Genomic DNA, 26,415 nt, shown 5'->3' with positions numbered 1-26,415 from the left:
AACTTTTGAAATGCATTGCACCAAGCCACTACTTCAATAAAATATAAAAAAGCAGTCCAAAAGCTGAAATCCAAACTTACCTGAAAGATATGCGCTGGAAGCGTCTCTGCAGGGTTGCTTCATGCACATTTTTCTGTGTGTATTTTCGACAGGGCATTATGGTGTGCGAGAACGTCCACAATAGAAGTCGTGGCATCAAATCAGACATTGCACGGCAGCGCTATGGACCTCACCAAAATGCTGGCTGCTGTGTCCCTTGCTGGAAGCAGGTGGAAGCGAGCAGTCGCGATTTTTTCAACAAAACCGGCCTTAACAGCCGACGCTACAACGGTGAATTTCTAGGCCCAGGTATTTTATATTTTACCTCCCCTGAAATAGTATCCATGATGGAGGCCGACTGCAGTGACATAATGAATATCAATGGCCATTAAAGCTAAGTCCATAGTTCTTCCAGCTTAGCAAACAATGCAAGTACAATTAGAACATAGCTGTATGTGTTATTGATGGACTGATGCATGTCTCCACACTTTTAGAGTTATGGCGAGTGATACCCCAAAAAAATTTTATGCTATCAAATGTTCATTTTTTTCTCTTTAGTGATTTCCCCTTTTCTAGGCCACGGCAAATTCTGCCCTGCCTGGAATTTCCAGGAATTGAAGATTAATCTCCAGGACAATGTTGCTTGCAAACTGGCAGAAAAATCATAGGGGTATCAAAAAAATTGCATTTTTTTTTCATTTTATTTGCACTTTCATTTATTAGTTATAAAAATACTGAAGATGGGAAAAATTCTGTTTTATTGAGTCAAGAATTATCCAATCGGGTAACAAAGAGTCTATTCGCTTTCTAATTGATGTGGGAAGGCAGCGTGTTGCGAATTTGGACATATCAACGACCAATGGGAGCACATTTTGGGGCAGCTGAAGGTGGGAGGTCATGTAATGAAACCTCCAGGACTAGATCCTAATGACACAGTCGAGACTCCTCCTGCCCACAGGGTTGCCTCTGACCTCTGCTGAGCGTCTTCTTGCGGAACATGGCTGGGATTGGTCAAGTGAGGATATAACCTTCATCTCATTGGCCTGTAGCACTGTTTTTAAACACACGAGCTCTGATTTTCTTCCTCCCTCACCCAAAGTGTGCTCCATCTGGCATGACCTTAAGCTACCTGATTCAGGTCATTAGCCCAACATTCCCCAGATGTAGGTGCACCCCCAATAGGCCTGCAGGGTCGGTAATGACCACTGGCTATTGGACTTTCTGGCTGATGCCCAAAAACTGTGGCCAAAAGACCTCCAACTTTAAGTTGCATCCTACTGGCCCTGTAGAAGGAAACCACTTAACCTCTGGCCAGCCTCCTGGTGACAACCAAGCCCCACACAGAACCTCTGATTTAGGCAAGGCTGGATGCAAGGCCTAATGGCTATTTCTTGTGGCTGCCCTTCCTAATTGGCACCAACCTGCTGTACCTGCAGAAAAATGAGGCAAAGGACCCTGTTAGGACCTTCCCTGCTCAGTTGCATGGCTGCTACACATTTGTATCTCCACACACTGGTGGGGTGGGGTTGAAATTGGTCTTTAGTGGTAGCGTAAAACAGGTGAAAGCTCATTGACGACATTGACTTCAATGGAAGTGAAAATCAGGCAGGGTGTAAAACGGGCTGCGACTTACTATCACCCGTTTCGTGCAATTGTCGAAGATCGATTTCACCCCCCCAGCACTTTGAAATGTTGGTTTCAGAAATTGGTTCCAAGGTGAAATTAAAGTCTGTATCAAGTAACTAATAAATTGTTAAGCTACTAGTTTTAAAGTGGTATTTAAAAATTGGAACGTTTTCATCAGGACCCTTCTATAGCAGCCTGCCAATAAAAAATCCCTGTTCTGTAGACTGAACAAGCTGAAGGGGGAGCAACCTGACATAGCCCAGTGCATCTGTTGGGAAGCTGCAAGCGATGGAAGAAATTTGTTAAGGATGATTTCTCCAAAACTAAATCCTTGAGTTTTTTAAAAACTGATGTGGAGGGACACTCTGTACTGGCACTTACCAGTAGAATTACCTTGTCTTGTAAACAGCTTTATGTTGTCACTTACTTTGCTGACTTCTACACAGAAAGTTTTAGCACAAACATTTCCTTCATATATTTCGATGGCAAATTTAAAGTAAGTTGAGATGGAGATTGCAGTGCTGGCAAAGAGGTCTTAGAATAATTTAATAACCTAAGTTCAAAAGAGCAAGGCTCAAAATATAAAGGATTGCAAGCTTTTCACAAACCTTCCCAGGATGGATGAAGAGGATTATTTACACATTTACTTTATACAAAGTGTTAGTACAGTAGTTACAATATTTAGCTTTCTACTAACAGTAACACAGGTTAACCAACTCAGAATAAGGACATTGAAAGAATTTAACAATTTGAGAGAAAGGTTGAGCAAGACCTTCCTATTAAATTGAATAGATGGCAATGTCTAGAATACAATAATATTACAATAACAGCTGTTTATTATGGGCTCTACGTACTGCTCCTACAACATGATATCTATAGAGGATTCAACACACATGAGCAGAGGTGAGCCACGTACACAAAATTATGATCAATCTGAATTTGGGTGACTTGTGCAAACTTGGACAAACTCGAATTTCTCTGATTCAGAGTAACTGCATGAATTTGACAGCAGTTAATTATTTATACATAAATCAAATACTGGTGCCCACATAAGTCTATATTCAGAAAAAAAGAATTGTGTTTTGAAACACTTTGACTGATAATCCTACATTGTCTGAAATGTATTCTGATTTTAGTTTTTTGTAATGTTTTAATCACCTCTTACAACACACAAACAACACGGTCTGACTTTCAAGTTCCTGTTTTACAGTATGCCAAAAACTGTTCCAATGACACGTTTCAGCCCAGTTTTCTCCCTCCTATTTTCCCTGTTGACTGTCGACGGCACGTTCTGAGCACTGGGGATTTATTTGGATAATTCATGTAAAATAATAAACAATGTGCAAATGACCGGGGAGGAATCCACAAAATATTTTTTTTACCGACGCTCTTTCCTTTCAAATTATAAAACAATTACCAAAGGGAAAGCATCAGATAAAATCAGAATCAGCACCACTGCTAAGAGCTGGATAGATAAATAAACAGATAGCTTGTTTTTTTTCCCTTTTCTTTTATTCCTGTGGAGCAAAAACTATGGTTCATTGGGTTTGTGAATTCTTTTTGTGTGAAATCCCTGCCATCTAGTGGAAAGGAATGTTTCTATGTCGACATCTTCATTGTTTCATAAACAGAACACACTCATATTTTCCAAAGATTTCAAAATGAATACGTATGTGCTAAAAATGTCCCTGGGAATATGAATTGCTTGGGCAAAACCTGGCTGCAGCATCAAAAGAATTGTATTTTTTCCAGAAACAATTTTGTTTTGAAACATGGCAGATTGGTTTTGATTTTGAGATCTTGAGTCATCGAGTTCTGATCGGAATTCTGAGAAGTCTTTGGGGAAAATACACAACTAGTCCTTATGAAAAACATTAGGGTTGCACAACATTTACTTTTACATATTCCAGCATGCTAATGAATGTGTCGTTGAATTAAAGGAGATTGGGGACAATTTTCAACTGCCAGCCGCCCATCTTTCGTCTGAAAAGTGGGCAGTCAGCAGTTGAAAGTTAGGGGTGTGGGGGGCACCTCTGTTGCCTATTGGCTGCCCAAAGCCCATCTGATACAATTTTCAGGCAGGCTTGTAAATGGGCAAACAGCACACCTGCCTGTTTTATGCAAATTGGGGTTCCATGCTGTTGTAGGACCCCGATTGCAATTTTGAAGTCCAAATAAGTGGATCATGCTCAGTGCATGCAACCCCCATTTGTACCAGACAATGAGTGGCCTGGTCAGCTGTCAGCTGTCCCACCAAAGGGTTCCAAACTTTATTTTTTCATATTTCAGTAGGGCTAGGAGAAGCTCCTCCTGGCTCCACAAAAATACTACAATCCATTGTCAGCCTGTTCTTGCCCCATCTTCTGGGATGGGCTCCACCATCAACCCCCCCTTCCCCCCACCCCACCCCCACCACCACCACCACCCCAGGCCTGACCTGCTGGCCAGCTCAACATAGGAGCTGGCCATGTCCTGCCCTCCCACAGCTGGTGAGCTGTAGCAAAGAGCAAATTTGGCACCCACAGCTCATCGGCTATATTCACATGAGGCCCAAACCGGCATTGGGCATGCAGTGTGGCAGCTCCACTAGATTCGTGCCCGTTTCGGGTTAGAAATCGAAGATTCCGTACACTTACATGTTTTAATTGCCACTCCTGCCAATAGATGTAAAATATATCAAGAAAGAAAGGGGGAGAAATTCGGCATTGCCCTGTTTGGGGCGCAATTATCGGCCGGGCGCAAGGTATGGCGTCTAGTGCTAATTATCAGCTCTGACTGCAAACTTGGCCTCTATCGCCCCCGGAAGTGATTGGAGTGCTAAGTCAGGTGCTACACACCTCTCTTAAGGTGCTAACGCCGAGGAGCGAGGCGCTATCTCAGAGCGCTGGCGAAGCTCATGTGATGTCAGTCAGCAATGGAACACAGACACAATGGCACCGGCCAGTTCTTAAAGGGGAGGGTCGATCTTGCTCTCCAGCCACACCCTGCTTATTGCAGCCTTGAATCTCAGCCTGGACATCAATTCTGCTGGAAAGAACAATGGAGAGGCCCAGGGAAAGAGCTCAGAGTGCAGCCCCCATAGTCTCTTCTATATCGATGCAATGAAGGTCAAATCAAAATGAACCTGCAAAGTGCTGCTCAGTACCCAAAACTCCTTCACATAGTGTTGAATCTCTCCAGATGTCTCTCTCTCTCAGAATGCGTGGTGCAAAAATGTCACCAACAAAAAAGGGCAGGAAGCAGCCGCCTTTAATAGCGCTCCCCCAGTCCCTTCCCGACTGCAAAACGTTCCCCTCTACCTGTCGTTGCTAGCAGCAGGTAGAAAGGCAGGGGGCGCCACTCAATATCCGGTCTGGGGCATTACCGGGGCGTTGCATGCTCGACTGATGTCACGATCTGTGGGCGCAGGAGATCATGGCAGTAGTGTTTAGCGGCACCACAAAATGTCTGGTCAATTTCACGAGGGGCGCAAACATCGCTGTGCACTAACGGGAGGCGCTAATCAACTGAATTTTTCACCCAAAGAACTTGCATTCATGTAGCATGACTCAGTACGTCCCAAAGCGCTTCACAGCCAATGAAGTGCTTTAAGTGTAGTCACTGTTGTAATGCAGGGAAAAGAATAATTATGAGCAATTGTGTGTCAGCCATGGCTCAGTAGGTAGCACCCTCGCCTCTGGGTCAGAAGGTTGTGGGTTTACGTCTCACTCCAGGGACTTGAGCACAGAAATCTAGGTTGACACTCTCAGTGCAGTACTGAGGGAGTGCTGCACTGTCGGAGGTGCTGTCTTTTGGATGAGATGTTAAACCGAGGCCCCGTCTGCTCCCTCAGGTGGATGTAAAATCCTATAGCACTATTTTGGAGAAGAGCAGGGGAGTTCTCCCCGGTGTCCTGGTCAATATTTATCTCTCAATCAACATCATAAAAAACAGATGATCTGGTCATTATCACATTGCTGTTTGTGGGAGCTTGCTGTGCACAAATTGTCGGCTGCGTTTCCTACATTACAACAGTGACTACACTTCAACAAAAAAAATTACTTAATTGGCTGTAAAGCACTTTGGGATGTCCGGTGGTCGTGAAAGGTGCTATGTAAATGCAAGCCTTTCTTTTCTTTCTTTTATGAGCAAGTGAAGATTAATGTATTGTAAAGTTACCTGATATTATTGTGCCACTGAGAGCACACCAAGTAATCGTAGAATCATAGACATTTATGGCACAGAAGGAGGCCATTCAGCCCATCCTGTCTGTGCCGGCCGAAAAAGAGCTATCCAGCTGAATCCCACTTTCCAGCTCTTGGTCCATAGCCCTGTAGGTTACAGCACTTCAAGTGCATATCCAAGTACGTTTAACTGTGATGAGGGTCTCTGCCTCTACCACCCTTTCAGTCAGTGAGTTCCAAAGCCCACCACCTTCTGGGTGAAAAGAATTCTCCTCAACTCCTCTCTGTAAGACTTTCTCTTACTACTGTTCAGTCCTCGAGAATTGTGAATAAGCGTAACAATGACAGATAAGTATGTGATCAATAAAATTGGTATTTATTCACACTACAGTTCAAAATTCAAGTGTACACAGAAGCATTCCCTCGCAATTAATATGCTCACACTTTACCATACATATAAGTATTCTCTCGCAACTAATATGCTCATGGTTTAATAGGTCAAACAGACATAAAAATTATTCTTTAGCAATATCTAAACTCTATTTCTGACTTTCATACATATTCTTATCCCAGGGTGATCAGTCCAGAAAAGTAATAGGTTGCAAACATGGACTGGCCAGTCAAACCGCTTTGTTGTCTCGTCTCTGTCTCTTCTCATCTTCTTTCTTCTTTCTGAATTTCCCGCTTCTGGGGCATTCTTTTATAATGCCGTTCTGCCTGCTCCACTCATATATCTCCGTCTGCCTCCCTCTGATAGGTCAGTTTCACTCCCAACCTTCCCTGATCAGATTTCCTTCTGCATGACATGTTCATGTTCCTGTGATGTGTGTGGGGGCAGGACTTCCTCTTCACCCAGTGTTTCTCCTTCCTGTCCATGTGGTCTCACAAACAAAGGACCATGTAGAGTCCTTACAGACAAAGGACACCCTGCTGACGTCCTCCATTTTTTGTCCTCACAGACAAAGGACACCCTGCTGACGTCCTCCATGTTGTGTCCTCACAGACAAAGGACCCCCTGCTGACTTCCTCCATTTTGTGTCCTCACAGACAAAGGACCTCCTGCTGACTTCCTCCATTTTGTGTCCTCACAGGCAAAGGACCCCCTGCAGTCTTCCTACATTTTGAGTCCGTCCGTTACCATTTCACAATTCATTCACAATTTCGATCTCCACATGCTAGCAGCAGTTTTATTACGTTTCTTAGAATCTTACATCTCTAATCCTTCTACCAATTACTTTAAATCTTGGCCCCCTCATTATTGACCTCTCTGCTAAGGGAAATAGGTCCTTCCTGTCTGCACTGTGTAGGCCCCTCATAATTTTATACACCTCAATTAAATCTCCCCTCAGTCTCCTCTGCTCCAAAGAAAACAACCCCAGATTATCCAATCTTTACTCATAGCTAAATTTCTCCAGTCCTAGCAACATCCTCGCCAGTGCAATCGCATCTTTCCTGTAATGTGGGGTCCAGAACTGTACGCAGTACACTAGCCTAGCTTTGGCCTAACTAGTGTTTTATACAGTTCAAGCATAACCTCCCTGCTCTTATATTCTATGCCTCAGCTAATAAAGGAAAGCATCCTTTATGCCTTCTGTAATGTATATACCTTTAAGGGGAGAACTATCTTTTACAGCTCATGTATACTGCAGTACCGGCAGTGACCACACCTGTATATAACGCTGAGTAGTAATCTGTACAGATCAGTTCCACTGTGAGCCACGTTGAGTAAACACCTGTTGTACCATTTCTACTGCATTTTGTGTCTTATTATACACGGACACAACATTGGCGACAAGGCAAGTTCGAACCTACCTGCAACTCTGCATCACCTCCCGGGGATTCGTTCCTGGAGATCAGTGGATTGGAGGTCAAGGCCAGAGACTCGGGCGTCGACCACGGGCAACCGCCCAGTCATCCAGCAGAGACTCGAGAATTGCGCGGGAGACTGTCGAGAGCCAGGCTTGGCTTTCCAGTCGAGGTGGTCCAGCGAAACGGGCTGGCAACAGGTAGTGCACAGACCCTTCCCGGACAGTGGCGGGCTGGAGCCTGACCGAGCGGCACAGCAAAGGGTTGAGCAGCGTTGACGGGGGAGAGAGAGAGAGGGCAGAGCGCACAGAGCACAGCCGGTGTTCAGGGGCCGAGCAGCGTCGAAGAGAGGGAGAGAGAGACGCGCAGAAACCCGCGAGGCGCCGCCATTGCCATGAGGACCGCCGAGAGCTGCATTGGCAGCAGCACAGGAGAAGCGCACAAAACCTACAGGGCGCCACCATTGCCACGAGAACCGCTGGGAGCGGCATTGGCAGCAGCGGGGGAGGAAGGAAAGCGCGGGAGATGCCATTTTAAGCCATTGGGAGACGCCATTTTAAACCACACCCAAAATGCCGAAGAGTGGCAGTATCACCGCATTTGACAATGAAGTCGAAGATTGGACTACATATGTCGAACGAATAGAGGTGTACTGCAAGGCAAATGAGGTGTCAGATGACAAGAAAGTGTCGGTATTGTTAAATTTAATGGGTGCAAAGACGTATGGTTTATTACGAAATCTAGTAACCCCAATGAAGCCAATGGAAAAGAGTTTTGAAGACATAGTAACGATACTACAGGAACATTTAAACCCCACACCGCTGCTGATAGCAGAAAGATTCAAGTTTCACAAACGGAACCAGCATAAGGATGAAAGCAATGCTGATTATTTAACAGAACTGCACAAACTATCGAAACACTGCCAGTTTGGAGCGAGACTGGCAGATACCTTAAGGGACAAGTTTGTGTGTGGGCTTCAAAGTGAAGGAACTCAGAAACGGCTTTTATCTGAAAAGGACCTTAAGCTGGAAAAGGCTTTCAGCATTGCGGTATCATATGAAGCAGCAGCACGGGGCGCTGCAGAGATACAACAGAGACTGCAAGAATATGGCACAAACAAAATTTCATATGAAACAGAGAAGTGCTATCGCTGCGGCAGAACAACACACGACCAGAATGATTGCTGGTTCAAAGACAAAGTGTGCAGACAGTGTGGAAAAGTAGGACACATAGCACGAGTCTGCAGGTCGGGAAAGAAAACCAGCAATAAGAAACCTACCAAAGAAAAGTACAAGAAGGTACATAAGATGACGGAGAATAGTTCAGACGAACAAAAGAGTGATAACAGCTCCGAAAGCAGGGAACTGAGTTGTCTGAAACTACATAATGTGATCACAATGAAGGATCACCGAACCATTTGGGTCACTCTCACGATTGCAGGAGTCCAGGTAAAGATGGAATTGGACACAGGATCAGCCCTAACAGTCATAAACTGACGGGACTACGAGCGGCTATTCTCACACATACCCTTGAGAGATACAAAAATTATTTTGAAGACGTACACGGGGCAAATAGTCTACCCCAAAGGAAAAATAAGGGTGACCGTTATATATAACGGTAAGGAAACACCAAAACTAGACCTGTATGTATTGCAAGATGGAGGACCACCATTACTGGGACGTGAATGGATCCGGAAAATACAACTGGATTGGCATTCCATACAGGCACTGACTGTGGCTGACAAAAAGGATGATGACGTCACACCTGGGTGACTGCCAACGATCCTAACTGACACGAAAGAAGTGTTCCAGCAAGGACTCGGAACACTAAAAGGCATGACAGCGATGATTAAAATTGAAGAAAAAGCAAGCCCAAAATTTTTTAAGGCCAGACAGTATGGAAATGCTGATGGGCTATCACGCCTGCCACTGCCTACTGCAGAGGAAGCACCAACAGTGGATCCTGTCAAAATATTCCATTCGACTATAGTTAAATATCTACCGGTAACTAACGCTTGTATCGAAAAGGAAACCCGAAATGACCCGACACTGTCTCGGGTATATGATTTGACGGTGAAGGGATGGTCAGCACATGGCAACTCACTGTTGCCAGCATTCTCGACAAGGAGAGAACAGCTGTCAGTGTGCCGGGGGACCTTGATGTGTGGATCCCGAGTGGTAATTCCACCAAGTTAAGGGATAGAGTGCTCAATGAGCTTCATGAGGGTCATCTGGGAGGGGTAAAAATGAAAAGCCTAGCCAGGGCTTATGTGTGGTGGCCGGGAATCGATAAACAAATCGAGGACCTGACCAAGAGCTGCTCAGGATACCAGAAAGTCTAAAATGCACCACCACAGGCCCCTCTACACCCATGGGAGTGGCCCTCATCTCCATGGCAACAGGTGCATATTGATTTTGCTGGTCCATTCATGGACTCAATGTTTTTAATAGCCGTGGATGTGCACTCGAAATGGCCTGAGGTCATCAAAATGTCCTCCACCACCACGGAGAAAACTATTGCAGTCCTACGGACCATTTTTGCCAGGAATGGCTTGCCAGAACAGATTTGCTTTGACAACGGACCACAGTTTGTGTCCGAAGTGTTCAGGAGGTTCTTGAAAAAGAATGGGGTAAGGCATTACTCATCCGCCCCGTATCATCCAGCCACAAATGGATTGGCTGAGAGGTTCGTACAAACCTTTAAGAAGGCAATAAAGGCTATGTACAATGACAACATTCCACTGCAGCACAAGGTGGACAATTTCCTGTTCTCCTACCGGAATGCGACACATGCAGTCACCCACCAGGCCCCAGCCATGATGTTCTTTAACCGAAGGTTAAGATCTCGCCTGGATTTGCTCAGGCCAAACGTACGAAGAAATGTTGAGAGTAAGCAATTCCAGCACATCCATGAGAAGCCAACAAGGAGCTTCAATGTAGGGCAACCAGTCTTGGCCAGCAACTACTGAACAGAAAAATGGCAGCCAGGAACAATATGCACACAGCAGGGCCCACTAATGTACACAGTGGACATTGGGGAGAGCATCATGAGACGCCATGCTGACCAGATCCTAGAGTCACAGGAACAAGTCAACCCCATGCCTCGCCCATACGTACCTGGTGATGAACCCGACGTACAGGTCGCATCTACTCCAGAAACAGTAGCATCAGGAGCTGATGAACCAACCGACGACAGGGGGCCAGAATCGCCTCCGCACCAAGAGCAAGACACTCAGGAAAGCCGCTATCCAGAAAGGATCAGGAAGCCGCCCCAAAGACTGAATATATAAATAGACTATTTTCAGCTAATGTTGCATGTTAAAAGTGTTAATTGTAATTAGTTTGATATTTAATTGTTAAATGAGTGTTATGGTACTGTTAATCTAAAAGGGGAGGAATTGTAATGTATATACCTTTAAGGGGAGATCTATCTTTTACAGCTCATGTATACTGCAGTACCGGCAGTGACCACACCTGTATATAGCCCTGAGTAGTAATCTGTACAGATCAGTTCCACTGTGAGCCACGTTGAGTAAACACCTGTTGTACCATTTCTCCTGCAGTCTGTGTCTTATTATACATGGACACAACTGTTATGTTCATTAATAACTAGTCGTTTTTATTAAGAACAGCTAGCTTTTGCTAAACACTTTATTGAGCACATGTGGACTAGGTGCAGTATCTGTAGAGGCATCCATCTTGACTGCTGCCTTGTGGGTAGCCTAGTGCATCGTGGGTAGCCCACTCTTCTATACATACAGCACCGCTTAGTGTACCATTCCAGAATGACAGGTTACTGATCATTACATCCCCCTTTCTTTGAGGTTAAACAAAATCAGTATCAATCAATATCAATCAATAACAACATAAACATCTTCAACAGTCAATACATTTTCAATGTAGTTTTCTTTGTACTCAAAGATTAAGTCTATCAGGCTTTTTTACTTCACGTGTGGATCTTCTCAGCACAGGTAAGTCTGATGTGTTTTCATGAGAGCCTGTATGTGTATTTGTGTTAGATTGTTCTGGTGGTGAGTGACAAGATTCAGTTGCGGCATTGTCATCGATTTGCTCTTCGATAGTCTCTTGTGTTTTTAGGAGGGAACGGCAGTTCCTCCTGAGAATCTGTCCTTCCTCAGTTCTAACAGTGTATGACTTTGGTCCTACTTCCTCAAGAACTGTAGCTTTCCTGTTCCATGCATTTGGATCCTCAATCCTGACAACATCATCCCTTGTCAATGGTTTCAGAGTTTTGGATGACTTGTCATAGTATGATTTCTGCTTCAGCTTTAACAGTTGAAGTCTCTGTCTCAGTTCCTTGCTCTGCTTTTCTTTTGCACAGCAGGGTAGCGTGCTATGCAACTTGCGACCCATTAGGAGTTCAGCAGGTGAAGAACCAGAGTCTAAAGGTGAGGCTCAGTAGCTCAGCAGGGCGAGATAAGGATCAGACTTGCTTTCTGTCGCTTTCTTCAGTAGCTGCTTGAGAACTTGAACACCTTTCTCTGCCTTACCATTCGACTGAGCATACAAAGGACTGGATGTGATGTGTTGAAAGTCATAATGTGCTGCAAACTGTTGCCACTCCTTACAGTTGAAGCACGGGCCATTGTCGCTAATGGCAATTCTGGGAATTCCATGTCTGGTGAAGATGGATTTCACATGCATTATGACACTGCTTGCTGTGGTGCTTGAGAGCAGCGCCATCTCAGGATAGTTAAAATAGTAGTCAATCACTATTAGATAGTCTTTACCATTTAAATGAAAAAGGTCCATACCAACCTTTTGCCATGGTGCTGTTGGTATGTCAGCTACTATCATTGGTTCCTTTGCTTGTTTGTTTTGGTGTTTCTGACATGCCTCACATTTGCCTATCATGTTCTCAATGCCCTTATTTATGCCAGGCCAATAAACAGTGTCTCTTGCTCTCCTTTTGCATTTTTCAATTCCGAGGTGTCCCTCATGAATCCTTTTGAGCATGTCTTGACGTAGAGCCTGTGGAATGACTATTCTGTTCTGTTTTAGTAATAGTCCACTTGCGACACTCAATTCTGACCTTATGTGAAAATATTTTGGACAGGAACCTTTTCGCCAACCATGATGAATGTTCTCTATTACTGTTTGTAATACTGTTACTTTTACTGTTTCTTCTGCTATTTGCTTTGATTTTGTGTCTGACATGGGCAGCGCAGCAGTGACCCTACTCACATGAACATCCACGTCTTCTTCAGTAGAGCTCACATGACTCATTGTGGGTGCTCGGGATAGTGCATCTGCTAACACTATGTATTTGCCTGGTGTGTAGATCAGTTCAAAGTCATATCTTTGCAGCTTCATCATGAGTCATTGAATCTTTGGAGACATCTCATTCAGATTCTTTTTATGATGGCAACCAATGGGCTGTGGTCTGTCTCAACTGTGAAGATAGGAAGTCCATATATGTAGCCATGATACTTTTCTAGTCCAACTACCAAGCCTAGACATTCCTTTTCAATCTGGGCGTATCGACACTCAGTGTCAGTCATAGACCTGGAGGCATAGGTAACAGCCTTTCAAACTTCACCCTCTGCTTGTAGCAAGACTGCACCTAGGCCATCTTTTGATGCATCCGTTGACACTTTGATTCTTTTTTTCGGGTCAAAGAAGATGAGTACAGGTGTGGTTGTCAGCACTGTTTTGAGATTCATCCACTCTTGCTCATGTCTTTCTGTCCATGCGAACTCATTTGTTTTACGTAGCAGGTCTCGCAGACAGGCTGCCTTGGCTGACAAGTTAGGAATGAACATTCCAATGAAGTTTATCATCCCCATGATGCGTAGCACTCCTTTTTTATCAGTGGGTCGGGGCATGTTGAGTATGGCGTTTACTTTTTCCATATCTGGCTCTATTCCTTTACCAGATAGATTATCTCCTAGGAAAGTGACTTCCTGGGCGCCAAACTGAAACTTGGCTTTGTTGAGCTTCAGTCCATTCTGGTGTATGCTCTGTAGCACTTTAGTCAGTCTCTCATTGTGTTCTTTCAGTGTGGAGCCCCAGATGATGATGTCATCAACATAGACCCGGACTCCTTCCAGACCTTCAATTATGTGTTCCATCGCTCTATGAAAGATTTCACATGCAGATATTATCCCGAAAGGCATTCTGAGGAAACAATACCTGCCAAATGGTGTGTTGAAAGTACAGTATTTGGTGCTCTCTTCATCCAGTTTTAGGGGGGGAGGAGCTAAACACGATCAAAATCTCTAAGGAAGTGGTACTCGGTAAAATAATGGGACTCAAGGCGGATAAATCACCTGGACCTGATGGCTTACATCCTAGGGTCTTGAGGGAAGTGGCGGTAGGGATTGTGGATGCATTGGTAATAATTTTCCAAAGCTCCCTGGACTCGGCAAAGGTCCCAGCAGACTGGAAAACTGCTAATGTAACACCCTTATTTAAAAAGGGCAGTAGACAGAAGGCTGGAAACTATAGACCGGCTAGCCTAACATCTGTGGTAGGTAAAATTTTGGAGTCTATTATTAAGGAGACAGTAACAGGACATTTGGATAATCATAATTTAATAGGACAAAGTCAGCATGGTTTTATGAAGGGGAAGTCATGTTTGACAAATTTGCTGGAGTTCTTTGAGGAAGTAACGTATAGGGTGAATAAAGGGGAACCAGTGGACGTAGTGTATTTAGACTTCCAAAAGGCATTTGACAAGGTGCCACACAAAAGATTATTGCTTAAGATAAATAATCATGGGATTGGGGGTAATATTCTGGCATGGATAGAGGATTGGCTATCTAACAGAAGGCAGAGAGTTGGGATAAATGGTTCATTCTCAGACTGGCAATCAGTAACTAGTGGTGTTCCGCAGGGGTCAGTGCTGGGTCCCCAACTCTTTACAATTTATATTAACGATTTGGAGGAGGGGACCAAGTGTAACATATCAAAGTTTGCAGATGATACTAAGATGGGAGGGAAAGTAGTGAGTGAGGAGGACATAAAAAACCTGCAAGGGGACATCGACAGGCTAAGTAAGTGGGCAGATATTTGGCAGATGGAATACAATACTGGAAAGTGTGAGGTTATGCACTTTGTCAGGAAAAATCGTAGAGCAAGTTATTATCTTAATGGCAAGAAACTGGAAAGTACTGAAGTACAAAGGGATCTGGGGGTCCTGGTGCACGAAACTCAAAAGGTTAGTATGCAGGTGCAGCAAGTGATTAAGAAAGCCAATGGAATGTTGGCTTTCATTGCTAGGGGGATAGAATATAAAAATAGGGAGGTATTGCTTCAGTTGTACAAGGTATTGGTGAGACCGCACCTGGAATACTGCGTACAGTTTTGGTGTCCATACTTAAGAAAGGACATACTTGCTCTCGAGTCAGTACAAAGAAGGTTCACTCGGTTAATCCCGGGGATGAGGGGATGGACATATGAGGAGAGGTTGAGTAGATTGGGACTCTACTCATTGGAGTTCAGAAGAATGAGAGACGATCTTATTGAAACATATAAGATTGTGAAGGGGTTGGATCGGGTGGATGCGGGGAAGATGTTCCCGATGATGGGTGAAACAAGAACTAGAGGCATAGTCTTAGAATAAGGGGCTGCTCCTTCAAAACTGAGATGAGGAGGAACTACTTCACTCAGAGGGTGGTAGGTCCATGGAATATGCTGCCCCAAAAAGCTGTAGAAGCTACATCATTACATAAATTTAAAACAGAAATAGACAGTTTCCTAGAAGTAAAGGGAATTAAGGGTTACGGGGAGCGGGCAGGAATTTGGACATGAGTCTAGGTTCGGATCGGTCATGGCCCTGTGGGTAGCGGAGCGGGCCCAGGGGCCATGTAGCCTGATCCTGCTCCTATTTCGTGCATCTAATTCTGTTAGATTCAGGAGATGGTTCTGTGATAGTGGATTAGCGGTTAGGATCAGATCAGCCATGATCTTATTGAATGGCGGAGCAGGCTCGAGGGGCCGATTGGCCTACTCCTGCTCCTATTTCTTATGTTCTTATGTTCTTATGTTCTTAGTTGCCAAAATCCTTCTGAGGCATCGAGATTTGTGAAGTATCTGGCACCTGACATTTCACTGGTGATTTCTTCTCGCTTGGGAATCTGGTAGTGTTCACGTTTTATGTTTGCATTTAAGTCCTTTGGATCCATGCATATTCTTAGATCATTGTTCTTTTTCTTTACACATACCATGGAGTTAACCCAGTCTGTTGGCTCTTCGACTTTCCTGATGACTCCTAGTGTGGTCATTCTGTCCAGTTCATTCTTGAGCCAGTCACGCAGGGGTGCTGGACCTCTTTGTGGAGCATGTACCACTGGCTGAGCATCCTCCTTTAGCTGGATCTTGTAAGTGAATGGTAGAACTCCAAATCCTTTGAACACATCCTGGAAATTATTCACTACAGAATCCACCGACTCATCTGGTCTGCTTATGGCACAGTTTATACGGTAGACTCTCTTGACCAGTTCTAAGTCCTCACAAACTTTGTCACCCAGTAGTGAATCAAGTCCTTCAGCCACAACAGAAAACATGGGATGATGCACTTTGTCTTTGACTGTCACTTTAAGTCTGCATACACCTAAGCTATCTATTTTCTGTCCATTATTGTCCTTCAGTAGTCCTGACTTTTTCTGTATTTTGGGCTTTTCTTTCATATTTTTAATGTCACTCATACTGATTAAGTTTGCTTTTGCCCCAGTGTCTAGTTTCAATGTAACTAATGCTCCATTTACCTGCAGTGGGATCATCCATTTGTCCTCTTTTACTGCATTAATTTTATGTTCAGCATTGTCCATACCTGAGGGCTGCATTTTTTCTGTATCATTTTTGACATTGTCACATGACACCATTCGTACAAAAAATGTCTCACTTAAATCAGTGTCCTCAATCTCATTAACTCGTTGCCCTTTCTTTGTTTTTACTTTTGAAAAGCATTGTTTGGCAAAGTGATTCTTTCCATTACACTTTGTGCACATTTTTCCAAATGCTGGGCATTGTCTTAACTGGTGTTTGTAACCGCAGCGTTTACAATTAAAAGTTTCATCCTCCGATTGCTTTTCATTTCTGTTCTGCCCACGTTTCTTCCCCTTGTATGACACAGCACCGACAGCAGCATTATCACTCATTACAATCGCATCATTATTGATTTCACTGAAAGTCTTCGCGTGCTTTCGAGCTAGCTCGCTGGCTTGGCATATTTTCACAGCAATTTCCAATGTTAGTTCGGTTTCTCAAATCAAATCAAATCAAATCAAATAATTTATTGTCATTGTTAGTGCACAAGTGCAGTACAATGAAATGTAGGCTCAACAGACGTTCCCTGACTTTTTTATCATGAATACCAAACACAATCTGGTCACGAATCATGGATGCTTTCAGCTCAGAGAAATTACATGTCTGTGCTTTCTGTTTCAGATCAGTTATAAAGCTATCAAAAGTCTCATTTTGCTGCTGTGTCCGAGAACAGAAGATGTACCTCTCATAGGTTTCATTCTTTTTGGGAGAACAATGTGTATCAAACTTCTTTAGCACATCGTCTAATTTTCCTCTGTTCTCCTCTGGATTAAATACAAATGTATTAAATTCCTCTATCGCCTGTGGGCCTGCAACCATGAGCAGCAATGCTATTTTACTTGCATCTGGCTTTGTACCGTATCCGATGGCAGCAATGTAGATTTCGAATTGTTGTTTAAAAGTCTGCCAATTGTAGTCGACATTTCCTGTGAGTTTCAAACGCTCTGGTGGCTTCAAATTCTCCATGTCACATTGCACAATATTCAGCAGATCTCACCAATCCTGGTACCATGTTATGTTCATTAATAACTAGTCATTTTTATTAAGAACAGCTAGCTTTTGCTAGACACTTTATTGAGCACATGTGGACTAGATGCAGTATCTGTAGAGGCATCCACCTTGACTGCTGCCTTGTGGGTAGCCTAGTGCATCATGGGTAGCCCACTCTTATATACATACAGCACCACCTAGTGTACCATTCCAGAATGGCAGGTTACTGATCATTACAACAACACCTTCTTAACTAACTTATCTACCTGCCCTGCTACCTTCAGGGATCCATGGACATACACTCCAAGGTCCCCCTGTTCCTCTATGCTTCTCAGTGTCCTAACATTTATTGTGTATTCCCTTGTCTTGTCAGCCCTCCCCAAATGTGTTACCTCACACTTCTCTGGATTGAATTCCATTTGCCACTTTTCTGCCCACCTTATGAATCCATTGATATCTTCCTGCAGTCTACAGCTTCCTTCCTCACTATCAACCACACGGCCAATTTTTGTATCTTCTGCAAACTTCTTAATCATGCTCCCTGTATTGAAGTCTAAATCATTGATATATACCACAAAAAGCAAGGGACCTAGTACTGAGCCCTGCGGAACCCCACTGGAAACAGCATTCCAGCCACAAAAACATCCGTCGACATTACCCTTTGCTTCCTGCCACTGAGCCAATTTTGGATCCAACTTGCCACATTTCCCTGGATCCCATGGGCTTTTACTTTACTGACCAGTCTGCCATGTGGAACCTTGTCAATAGCCTTGCTAAAATCCATGTCGACTGCATCAAATATGCTACCCTCATCGACCTTCCTTGTTACCTCTTCAAAAAATTCAACCAAGTTAGTCAGGCATGACCTTCCCTGAGCAAATCCATTCTGTCTATCCTTGATGAATCTGTGCCTTTCTAAATGACAATTAATACTGACCCTCAGAATTTTTTCCAATAATTTGCCTACCACCGAGGTTAGGCTGACTGGCCTGTAATTACTCGGTCTATCCCTTTCTCCCTTTTTAAACAATGGTACAACATTAGCAGTCCTCCAGTCCTCTGGCACCGCACTTGTAGCCAGAGAGGATTGGAAAATGATGGTAAGAGCCTCTGCTACTTCTTCCCTTGCTTCTCTTAACAGCCTGGGATCCATTTCATCTGGGTCTGGTGATTTATTTACTTTCAAAGATGCTAAGTTTTTAATACTTCCTCTCTCATTATGTTTATTACATCTAATGTTTTACACTCCTCCTCCTTAACTACAATGTCTGCATTATCCCTCTCTTTTGTGAAGACAGGCGCAAAGTATTCATTAAGAACCAGACCCACATCTTCTGCCTCCATGCACAGGTTACCTTTTTGGTCTCTAATAGGCCCTACTCTTTCCTTAGTTATCCTCTTGCTCTTTATGTATTTATGAAACTTCTTTGGGTTTTCCTTGATTTTACTTGCCAATATTTATTCATGCCTTCTCTTTGTTTTCCTAATTTCCTTTTCAATTTCACCCCTGCACTTTCTATACTCCTCTAGGTTTTGTGCAGTATGTAGCTCTCGTTATCTGAAATAAGCTTCCCTTTTTTACCTTATCCTACCCTGTATGTCCCTTGACATCCAGGGGCTCTAGATTTGGAAGTCCCACCCTTTCTCTTTGGGTGAACATATTTGCTCTGAACCCTCACTATCTCCTCCTTGAATGCCTCCCAGTGCTCAAGCACTGATTTACCTTCAAGTAACTGTTTCCAGTCCACTTTTGCTAAATCACATCTCAGCTTAGTAAAATTGGCCTTTCCCCAATTGAGAACTTTACTCCTGGTCTATCTTTGTCCTTTTCCATAACTATGCTAAATCTATCTGAATTATGATCACTACCACCAAAATGCTTTCCCACTGATACCCCTTCCACCTGCCCAGCTTCATTCTCTAAAACCAAGTCCAGAACCGCCCCCCTCTCTTGTTGGGCTTGCTACGTACTTTACTTAGGTTAACTTTAGTATCTCTATAATTTCCCTCCCATCCCCATCATGATCTTCTCAAGCTCAGTTCATCCATGAATTCCACATTCTACTCCCTTGACCCCTTGCCCAATAAACAGCTGACCATCTCAATTTCCCTTCTTGGTCCCCATGTTAGCTGACATTGTAAATGCCCCCCCCACCATTTCAAAATCACCATCATCACCTCCTCTTAAAAAAATCCTCCACCCTTCTCTCCTTGCAAACTACAGACCCATCTCCCTAATCACCCATTCTCCTCGAAAGTTCTTGAATCTGTTGTTGTCTCCCAATCTGTGTCCATCTTTCCCACGACTCCCTGTCTGAATCTCTCCAATCAGGTTTGATCAGGTTTGATCCATAAAGTAAACTCCTTTCTGTACAAAGTGCTGTGCACTGTACACAAAACTCCTTTCTGTATCATCCCTGCCACAGTACCAAAATGGCCCTAACCTAGGACACAAATGATATTGTCTGTAATTGTGACTGTGGTGCACTATCCCTCCTCATCCTCCTCGACCTCTTTGAAAGAAGTGTAAGAAGCCACACAACACCAGGTTATAGTCCAACAGCTTTATTTGAAGTCACAAGCTTTCGGAGCACTGCTCCTTCTTCAGGTGAAGTGGAGAAATGCATAAAGACACAGCTTATATAGTCAGAGAATCATGTCAGATGTTTACAGGTAACCTTTCCAACTGCCATTTATCACACCTCGGCAGAGAGATAATCACAGCAGTCAAAGGTGTGAATGGTGTCCAAACAGGTCAGTCAGGGAAACATTACATCAAAGAACAATGAGGTGGGGTCACAAGGACCACATCTGACATGATTCTCTGACTATATAAGCTGTGTCTTTATGCATTTCTCCACTTCACCTGAAGAAGGAGCAGCGCTCCGAAAGCTTGTGATTTCAAATAAAGCTGTTGGACTATAACCTGGTGTTGTGTGACTTCTTACATTTGTCCACCCCAGTCCAACTCCGGCATCTCCACACCATCTTTGAAAGAAGCACTGTCATGCTGCTTCACCTCCCACACAACAGCATAAGATTGGCATCCCGGGTTAGAGCATGAGGTGGAGAGGTGAAGCACCCAGCACTAGTGTGCAGCAGCAGGGAATAGTGGAGAGGACAACCCAAGTGACTGCTTGTCAGAGGGAAAGCTCAGCTCCAAGCTCTGCTGGGGAGGACACAGATACTGACTTCAGCAGCTCCACCTTCATAAAGAAAACTCCTTTCTGTACACAGTGCAGTGTACCATAGAGCATGTGGTCACCTCCATGGATACTGCAGCTAGGCCATCACACCAAGAGTCTGTGTCACCAGCTTTTGCAGTTATGATGGAAGCTCAAACAGCAGTCATGCATTCTCTGGGCTCTTGAGGCAAGGGCGGAGATGGGCGATGTTACGGAGGTGGAAATAGGCAGTCTTAGTTTTGCGGTGGACATGTGGTTGGAAGCTCATTTCAGGGTCAAATATGACACCAAGGTTGCGAACAGTGTGGTTCAGCTTCATACAGATGTTAGGGAAAGGGATGGAGTCAATGGCTAGGTAACAGAGTTTGTGGCGGGGACGGCTTCGGCCTTCCCAATACTTAATTGGAAAAAAATTCTGCTCATCCAGAACTGGATGTCGGACAAGCAGTCTGAAAATTTAGAGACCATGGAGGGGTCGAGAAAAGTAGTGGTGAGGTAGAGCTGGGTGTCGTCAGCGTGAAAGTGGAAACTGCCGCTGTGTTTTCGGATGAGCTGCAGCCTGTGGTAAATAAGGTTGTTGAGCTGCAGGCACAAATAGACACATGGGTATATGATGTTGTGGCAATAATGGAGACCTGGCTCAAAAAAGGGCAGGATTGGGTACTAAATATTCCTGGATATAAGGTGTTCAGGAAAGATAGGGAAGGGAAAAAAAAGGAGGTGGGGTGGCAGTATTGATTAAGGAGAATATTACAGAGCTGTTCTGTAGGGGATCAAGGACAGAATCTATTTGGTTAGAGTTGAGAAACAATGGATGTGCCACTACACTAATAGATGTATTCTATAGGCTGCTGTAGTGGGTGGCGTGAGGTGGTGTTTGGCGCGTACGCCCAGTCAGTTATGCCTCTGACTGTTTTGTGAGCAGTTCAAATCACTCCCACGCCCCTGGGTTCTAGACACCGGACTTAGGTTCAAGGCGGCAGTACAGAGAAGACTCGAGTAGACAGGTGGTTGGATGTAAACAAAAACCAAGATTTTATTGAAAAGGAAAAACTGATACAATCTTATGGAAAATGTTGTGTCTGTGTGTTGATAGAGACACTGAAGACAAGAGTTGGTTTCATAGGTGTTTACTAAACAAAGTCTGGAGGGGAACTAACTGATACAACACAATATACAGGCTTATATAGCCCGAGTGGCCATTACCGGCATTACAGTACACATGGGGCTCTTAAAGACACATACACTACAAATCCTCCCCTTTTAGCCAACCAGTACATAATATTTTAAGTAATTATTAATTACATGTTACAAGAAAAATAATCTACACATTGCTGCAGTTAATTAATTATAAGTCAGTCTCTCTGGAGGCTTCCTGACTCGGTCCGGATAACGCCTCGGTGGTGTAGTAGTTTCTGGTGGTGCAGTAGGTTCTTTTGGCAAGGCTGATTCAGCTTGAATGCCAGTGTCGGGTTCATCGGGTTCCAGTATCACCGGATCGGATGTAGATATGGGTATCTCTACTTCATCGTTAGGCGTATAGAGTTGTGGTTTAGGTTGACCCTTTTCAGATGAATCTATGATTTGGTCAGCATGGCGCCTTATTATGCTTTCTCCGATGTCCACGGTATACATCAGCGGTCCTAGTCATGTGCAGATAGTTCCAGGCTGCCATTTCTCGGTACGGTAGTCCCGGGCCAAAACTTGTTGACCTATCTGGAAGGTTCTAGTTGGCCTTTCATTCATGCCTTGAAATTGCCGGTTCTCCACGTCCCTTCTGATGTTGGGCTTGATCAAATCCAGCCGGCATCTTAGGCTTCTATTGAAGAACATCATGGCGGGAGTTTGGTTTGTAACCATATGTGTTGCATTCCTGTATGCGAACAAGAAGTTATCCACCTTGTGCTGAAGCTTTATGTCTTCATTACCCATGGCATTTATGGCCGTCTTGAAGGTCTGGACAAACCTTTCAGCCAATCCATTGGTGGCGGGATAGTATGGGTCGGACGTGTAGTGCTTAACCCCATTGTTTTTTAAGAACTTCCTGAATTCTTCGGACACAAATTGTGGTCCATTATCAGAACAGATCTGTTCCGGCAGACCATTCCTGGCAAATATGGTCCTTAATACTGTGATGGTTCTGTCCGTGGCGGTGGAGGACATCTTTATTACCTCCGGCCACTTGGAGTGTGCATCAACTGCGATTAAGAACATTGAGTCCATAAATGGACCAGCAAAGTCGATGTGTACCCTTTGCCAGGGAGATGAGGGCCACTCCCATGGATGTAGAGGGGCTTGGGGTGGAGCGTTTTGGACCTTTTGGCATCCTAGGCAGCTCTTGGTCATTTCTTCGATGTCTCCATCGATACCTGGCCACCATACAAACGCCCTGGCTAGGTTCTTCATTTTCACTCCACCCAGATGCCCCTCGTGAATCTCCTTTAGAAATTTATCCTGGAGTTTGGGTGGAATCACCACTCTGGATCCACACATCAAGGTTCCTCGGCACACTGACAGCTGTTCTCTTCTTTGCGAGAATGCTGGCAACAGTGGTTCGCCATGTGCTGGCCATCCCTTCACTGTTAAATCGTAGACTCGTGAGAGAGTCGGGTCATTTCTAGTTTCCCTTTCAATGGCAGAATTTGTTACTGGTAGACATTCGACTAAGGTAGAGTGGAAAATCTCCACTGGGTCTACGGTAGGTGCTTCTTCTACCGTTGGCAACGGTAGGCGCGATAACCCGTCAGCATTCCCATGCTGTTTTGATCCTTTGTATTCTATGTTGTATTGGTGTGCCCCTAGAAAAAAGGGACCACCTCTGTAGCCTTTGCGCTGTCATAATGGGAACACCCTTTTTAGGGTTGAATATGGAGATGAGGGGTTGATGGTCAGTCAACAAGGTAAATTTTTGTCCGTGTAGGTAATGGTTGAATTTCTTCACTCCCCATACCAGGCTGAGTGCTTCCCTGTCGATTTGGGCATAGTTACGCTCAGCTGAGTTCAATGAGCGTGACGCAAAAGCTATCGGCCGTTCCGAACCATCAGGGAATTTATGCGATAATACTGCTCCTATGCCGTAAGGGGATGCATCGCAAACCAGTCTGAATTGCAGTGATGGGTTGTAATGAGCCAAAACTTCTTTGGTCGTGATTAAGTCTTTGCATTTATGGAAGGCACGTTTACAGTCTTCGCTCCATTTCCAAATTACTCCTGTTTGTAGCAGTTCATTAAGAGGGTGTAGAAGAGTTGATAAGTTCGGTAAAAATTTATGGTAGTAATTTATTAATCCCAGGAACGACCTTAATTGTGAAACATTTTCAGGTGCTGGGGCTTTTATGACCACTTCAATTTTTTCAGGTGACTTATGCAACCCTTCCTTATTAATTATGTGGCCACAATATGATATTTGATTTTGGAAAAATTCGCACTTGGGGCGATTTGCTCGTCGGCCCCGTTCTCTCAGCCTAGTGAGCACCTGCTCCAAATTGGCAAGGTGCTCGTTGTCGTTTTCTCCTGTTACAAGGATGTCGTCTAGGTAGCATTGAGTCCCCGGAATCCCTTGGAGGACTTGCTCCATAGCTCTTTGCCAGATAGCTGGAGCGGATGCTACTCCGAAAACCAGTCGATTGTACTGGTGCAGACCTTTGTGTGTATTTATCGTGAGATATTTTTTAGAGGCCTCTTCAACCTCCATCTGTAGATATGCCTGTGCCAAGTCAATTTTGGTGAAACGTTTCCCTCCGGATAGTGAGGCGAAAATATCTTCTATCCTCGGAAGAGGATACTGTACCGTGTGAAGGACCGGGTTTACAGTCACCTTGAAGTCTCCACAGATGCAAATTTTTCTCTGTTCTTCAGATTTATCATTATTCAACGCTTTCTTCATGACTGGAACGACGGGTGTTGCCCACTTGCTCCAAACTATTTTGGATAATACGCCTGCCTTTTCCAAATTCTCCAGCTCTGCCTCGACTGCTGTACAAATTGCGTAGGTCACCGGTCTTGCTTTAAAAAACTTGGGAATTGCTGCATCTTCCACTTTTATTGAGGCGGTGATGCCTTTCAAGGTTCCTAGTTTCTCTTGAAACACTTCTTTGGCGTTGGCAAAGATGTCTTTGAATCGTTCAGGTGTGACGTCATCATCGTTTTTTTTCTTACTGGTCACCGTCAGTGCCTGAATGGAGTGCCAGTCTAAACGTATTTTCCTGATCCATTCACGTCCCAACAGCGGTGGACCACCATCTTGTAGAATGTATAAATACAACTTTTGTATTTCCTTGCCGTTGTATACAACAGGCACCCTTACTTTTCCTTTGGGGTATACTTTCTGCCCCGTATATGTTTTCAAGATAATGGTTGTGTTTTTTAAAGGTATATGCAGAAATAGCCGCTCGTAATCCCGTCGATTTATGACGGTCAGAGCTGATCCTGTATCTAGCTCCATTTTAACTGGGGACCCTGCTATCATGAGGGTAACCCAAATGGTCTGGTAATCATCTTTGGCAATTACATTATGTAATTTGAGACAGCTTAGTCTCTTGTTTTCGGAGTCGCTATCGCTCTTCTGGTCTTCGGAGCTACTGTCCGTCATCATTTGTAACTTTCTGTACTTTTCTTTATTGATTTTTTGTTTCCTGTCTGTGGATTTTTTTTGTCCAGTTCGGCATACCCGTGCAATGTGTCCAATCTTTCCACATTGCCTGCATGCTTTGTCCTTGAACCAGCAGTCCCTCTGGTCATGAGTGGATCTGCCGCAGCGATAACATCTGTCGAAACCCTGTGCCATTTCATGGGTGCCGAAGTCCTGTGTCTTTTGTTGTATCTCTGCAGCTCCTCTTGTGGCTGCTTCGTATGATACAGCCATACTGAAAGCCTTGTCCAGAGTTAAATCTTTTTCAGAAAGCAGCCTTTTCTGTGTTCCTTCACTTAAGAGACCGCAGACGAATTTGCCTCGAAGATAATCTGCTAGTCCTGCCCCGAATTGGCAGTGTTTTGATAGCTTTCTTAATTCGGTGAGGTGATCAGCGTTACTTTCATTCTTGTGTTGATTTCTCTTGAAGAATTTGAATAGTTCCGCTATCAGCAGCGGTGTTGGGTTTAATTGCTCCTGTAGGGTATCAACAATTTCTTTCAAATTCTTGTCCTTTGGTTTGGCTGGAGTGATTAAATTTCGTAACAGCCCGTATGTCTTTGCGCTCATTAGATTTAGCAGTACTGAAGCTTTTTTTTCATCTTCTATTCCATTTGCGGTGCAATATACCTCCACTCTTCCCACATATGTGGTCCAATCCTCTATCTCGTTATCAAAAGCATCAATATTGCCAGACTTAGGCATCCTAGAAAAAAAATGGCGCTTCCCGCGCTTTTCTTTCTTTTCTGCAGAAAAGATATGGTGCTTCCCGCGCTTCCCCGCCGCTGCTGCCGATGACAACGCTGTTTCCCGCTGTTTCCATTCTTATTATTTATTTATTTACAGTTGGAGGCTCGGTCCCGCCGGACTCTCTCTCTAGGTCTGAACGCCGACCTGCTTCCAGCGCCGACCGTCTCCCGAGTGCTCCCTCCCCGTCTGTTACTGCTTGCCTCCGCTTTCGCTGTTTGGCCTAGCTGTGGAGCCAGCCGCTGGAGCCCCAGCCCAATGTCCAGGAAGGATTATTGCAGTACCTGCCACCAGCTTGGCTAGCTGGTGAAACCACAGCGTTTGCTTTTTCTTGATTTTTCTTCAACTTTGGACGCCAGAGGAATCGATGTCCTTGAGGTGCCGCCGAATTGCAGGTAAGTCCGTTTCCAATTCGTCGCCACTGTTGTGTCTGTGTGTTG

This window comes from Somniosus microcephalus, chromosome 2, assembly GCF_052327205.1.
Source record: "Somniosus microcephalus isolate GS21.2 chromosome 2, FLI_Smic_1.0, whole genome shotgun sequence".
Lineage (NCBI taxonomy): Eukaryota > Metazoa > Chordata > Chondrichthyes > Squaliformes > Somniosidae > Somniosus > Somniosus microcephalus.
This window is presented reverse-complemented; position numbering follows the sequence as displayed.